Genomic DNA, 5,466 nt, shown 5'->3' on the forward strand with positions numbered 1-5,466 from the left:
CCTGATAAAAAGTTGATAGCGTTATTAAGATTCCATCATAATAACGATATCGAACGATATTTTTAGTTTATTACGATATCTTGATAAAAAAAAATCGTGAGCACAGCTATAACGACATCGTGAATGGGATCGCAAATTGTCCCAATGTACACAATGACATCGCAATTGGAGAGAGCGCACGTAGGTTAAGGCACACAGACTACCTAAAGATTAAAGATAAGCTCATGGACAAACAAATCAGAGCTCAAGTGCCTCAAATATGCAAGTTTGCAAACAAAGTGGCTGAACAATTCAATAACTCAACCAGCCGTGCTAATTTCATCTCGTCGATACACAGCGAACAAAACCAAAAATTTAATATTAAATATTGACAAATTGTTATCTTACATCCCTACAAAATGTATAGAAATAATGATATTTATCCGTGATTTTTACACAAACTTTAAAATAAGTAGCAACATTAACTGTGATATAGCCATCCATTGAGTTGGTGATTAACTTTTGACCTGCCATTAATTTATAATAGAAACTACCGTTTATGTTAATGTATTTGCAAGTATTGTAATTTTTTTTTTTCTTATGTCTTTCGGTCTCTACTAAATTACAAATTCATAACTACCAACAGGGACTTGTTAGATTAGACGTAAAATTTTTCTTCAATGTATCACCTCTTGATAAATTGAATGATGACTTTTGCAGTCATTAGGGCCGTCACTACAGTGTTAACGCTTCAGTTAGTCTTTCATTTTTTACACGTTTAAGTTAGGCTATATTGGACCGTTTACATTTCGGCTACCTATGCATTTCCATGTATTGGTTAGGTCATCTTGTGTCAATGCTTTTTAGACCAAGTTTTTATACCAATAGAAAAAGACTATTACTTACAACTACTTATTGTATAAAATTACCATATATTGTACAAACACAAAAAGATCAGGTTTTTCACGACTCTTGGAGTCGTTTTCCTGCAAACCAAAATATTCAGCCAGTTTTTGGCGGTGTTAAATGAATAAAAAATGGTTTTATTTCAAGCTATTTAGTAAAATCTTCGGCCTTCGAGTTTGCGTGAAAATCCTAGGATTACTGGCTCTATGACTCCTGTTCGGAAAAGTGGAACAGTATAGTACAATTGAGTCATGAAGGGAGTCACAATATGAGTCATAATCGGAGTCATTCATTTGTCCAAAGTGATTCAAACTTGATGTGACTCACTCTTCATGGGTCGTAAGAAACGAGTTAGATTCTGACTCCATTTTGAAGGCAATGAGTCAGTCGAGTCAATGAACCAGAATTGATACATTGAACGTTCGGAAATCTTAATCGTTTAAAGAACTTGAACTATTTTCCAAAAACAAACTACACAAGATTTCTGAACATTCATTGTATGACTCATTGATTGCGTGAGTGTGCCAGAAAGTCATGACTTTCTGTTTCACGCACCAATACTGTATGTATACTCGAATTTCTGCTCGTCACTGCATCCTGGTGCGAACAGAATTTTGAGGAAAATTGGAGAAAACTGATTTTCTAGAGAAAACTAACAATTGTAATTTTTTTCAAGTCGATTCATGATTTTAGTTATTCGTGATGTTTTGTTAGTTATTTGGTAGGTTGATAAAAATATAATCAATGAGCACAGTAACACCAGATACCAAATACTAAACGCATCCACTCCCATTAAGACTTTATGTAATTTTTAAACCTGCTTTTTCAGATAAATCAAATAGAAATCTAATAAAATAAAATCAAATTTCTCAGAAGTTACCAACTTTTATGTGTGCGTGAGTTGAATGTAGCGACTAACGTATTACACATTATAACGTAGGTGTATTTGTAATACACTAGCGTAAATGCAGCAACCTCTGTGTTACCGTATGCAACATTGGGCAATACCTACACACGTATACACGCACATATACGGTATTACGGACTTTGACACATTTTTTGAACGGAGTTAGTTTGATTAGCATTGATGGAGATGACGACTACACTGTCTTTCTTGGTTTCCTCAACGGTACGGTTTCTTATCGCTGTCGCCAACTGGTGTTGGCTTTCTTATCGCTGTAGCATGTGTACTACAAAGAAAATGTCAAAATCAATGTCAAATTATTCAAAACAAGAGTGAAAGAGTAGTTCACTGCTAGCACCAGTTGCCGCTTCTGCGGAATAGCCCATGGGCTATTTTATATAGGAACTGTCAAGAAACCGTAGAGTTGGGTTTCCTCTTTTAAGCTCGCTATTGGTGAGTCAAAAACGGCATCGGCCCTCTAAGCGAGGACAGCATCAAACTGTCAAAGTACACGGGCACTTCCGATGCTTGTGTGTGTGTGTGTGTGTGTGTGTGTGTGTGTATGTGTGTGTGACATTGTGTTCACTACGATAATGTTCACTTTCAATAAGTTAATGACAGCTTTAAGCTGGACCGTCTAGAGAATGTCTTGGTCAAATCTCTCCCATGTATTTAGATACGAATAAAGCGATCTTGCCTCTTTGAATGGATTCCAGCGTTTGTAGTAACGCAACGGACCCGGGTCCGCATGTGTGGCCGACCTGAAAACGCCATTTGCCAGCACTATTCCAGCACTATTTTTTGAGGTATCATTTGTATAGAAAAAATCAATATTTCACATACCTCCCATACAAAAGTATCGAAAAATCGATTTTTCGACGAATATTGCTCGGCCACCAGTCAACATTTTTACAATCTGAAAACGCCATTCGCCAGCACTATTCCAGCACTATTTTTTGACGTATAATTTGTGTAGAAAAAATTAAAATTTCACATACCTCCCATACAAAAGTACCAAAAAATCGATTTTTCAACTTTAAACGAATAGTGCTAGCGTCTCCGAACAGCACTATTCATGGGACCAATTGCAATCGACAGCACTATTCGAGCACAATTTTTTACATGTTATGGTTTACCAGCACTATTTCCGGGCGGTGCTGATGACATGTACCTCTCACAGATTTGGAGCCCATACACCGCTGAGAAGATTGCTCGAGTTGAATCCGTCCAAAAGCAATTTTTACTATTTGCACTGCGTAAAATGAAATGGTCGCATGGATTTAAGTTGCCACCATACGAATGTCGATTGCTGGAATTGCAAATGATTACGCTTGCGGAACGAAGAAAGATAGCTCAAAGCACAATGGTACATAATGTGTTATGCGGGCTTACATCATCGAGACACATTATGAACGAAATCAATATTAGAACACCACGGCATTGGACGAGAGACACAGCATTCCCATCTCTACCAGTACGACACCGTGATCACTCTAGATTCGAACCAGTCAATCATATGCTGTCTACATACAATGAATTTTATGACAAGTTTGTGCCAATTAGGCCACCTTTAACTCATAAAGAAAATAAGAATTATTATAATGTTCCTACTCCAGTCTGTGATACTTATTTAATTGATTTTAACACGAGTACAAATACTGTTAAACAGAGAATAAATGAATATTTTAAAAGAAATAGATTATGGAGAGAGTAATAAATTTTATGCAAATATAGCAATTCAATTAATGTAATAAAATGTAAATGTATAAGCAACATTAACTGTGATATAGCCATCCATTGCGTGGGTGATTAACTTTTGACCTGCCATTAATTTATAATGGAAACTACCGTTTATGTTAATGTATTTGCAAGTATTGTAAATTTATGTCTTTCGGTCTCTACTAAATTACAAATTCATAACTACCAACAGGGACTTGTCAGATTAGACGTAAAACTTTTCTTCAATGTATCACCTCTTGATAAATTGAATGATGACTTTTGCAGTCATTAGGGCCGTCACTACAGTGTTAACGCTTCAGTTAGTCTTTCATTTTTTACACGTTTAAGTTAGGCTATATTGGACCGTTTACATCTCGGCTACCTATGCATTTCCATGTATTGGTTAGGTTATCTTGTGTCAATGCTTTTTAGACCAAGTTGTTATACCAATAGAAAAAGACTATTACTTACAACTACTTATTGTATAAAATTACCATATATTGTACAAACAGAAAAAGATCAGGTTTTTCACGACTCTTGGAGTCGTTTTCCTGCAAACCAAAATATTCAGCCAGTTTTTGGCGGTGTTAAATAAATAAATGAATAAATAAATATAAAAGAATGTTTATATCAAATAAACCACCTCTGGCGAAGAAACGCTGTATGGTGCAGAAAAATAATAATAAAAAAAAAAATATTTACAATAAGGAAAAATATCTTGCCTCACGACTTTTGAATTTAGTCTTCAAGTTTTGCCGTCCAAAAGTCGTGACGCGATATTTTTCCTTAATGTAAATAAATTTTCACAATAGTGAATGTGAAAAACACTTTTGAACTTCGTGTCCAGTAATAATACAGCGTCCTAGCGTCACTCAAAATGATATCAGTCATTTTGAGTGGTAAATCCACGCCCAGGAGCGTCACTCCATTTTAACCTCGTCTAGAGGTTTTTCATCTGATATCACTACTTTTGTAAGGCAATTATTCTCGGAAAAAATACACTTTTGTCAGAAATATGTCTATTTTAACCCTCTAATGCATTACTTTTCCCAGGGCTGGGAGTACTGGTATTTAGTTGATTTATTTATAATGGAATATAGTTACCATTTTCAATGTACGTAAAAATCAAACCGAACTAAATTGTATAAAAACAAAAGATCAGGTTTTTCATGACTCTTGGAGTCATTTTCCTGCAAAACCGAATATTCAGCCAGTTTTTGGCGGTGTAAATAAATTTATTTAGGAGGAAAATGACTCCAAGAGTCATGAAAAACCTGATCTTTTGGTGTTTGTACAATATATGGTAATTTTATACAATAAATAGTTATAATAGTCTCTCTCGATTGGTATGACAATTTGGTCTAAAAAGCATTGACACAAGATAACCTAACCAATACATGGAAATTCATAGGTGGCCGAGATGTAAACGGTCCAATATAGCCTAACTTAAAGGTGTTAAAAATGAAAGACTAACTGAAGCGTTAACACTGTAGTGACAGCCCTAATGACTGCAAAAGTCATCATTCAATTTATCAAGAGGTGATACATTGAAGAAAACTTTTACGTCTAATCTACAAGTCCCTGTTAATAGTTATGAATTTGTAATTTAGTAGAGATAAATAAATAAATGTCTGAAGGTTTTTCGTCGTGATGTGATGTATACAGTTTAATACGCAACGCAAAGAAGCCAAACGCGGTTAAAATGTTCGGCGAAAACACCGAATAGTCGTTGGCAAACGGTCCTATTATGCTAACGTCAAGACAACCAAGAAGATGACGAAGTGAACGTTACACACAAGGTGCTTCACCAGTCAACTATACAAAAGCCATTCAGCTCGGAAGAATTAATCGCAATGAGAACGAACCAAAACACACGTCTTCGTTTACTCGGATTCAAACCCATCTTCAACCACGTTGGATGATCAAGCACTGTTTATTCATGTACCCATGAACGACAC

This window comes from Sitodiplosis mosellana, unplaced genomic scaffold (assembly GCF_009176505.1).
Source record: "Sitodiplosis mosellana isolate CC-2019 unplaced genomic scaffold, AAFC_SMos_1.0 Smas_scaffold_5764, whole genome shotgun sequence".
In the NCBI taxonomy this organism is placed as follows: Eukaryota; Metazoa; Arthropoda; class Insecta; order Diptera; family Cecidomyiidae; genus Sitodiplosis; species Sitodiplosis mosellana.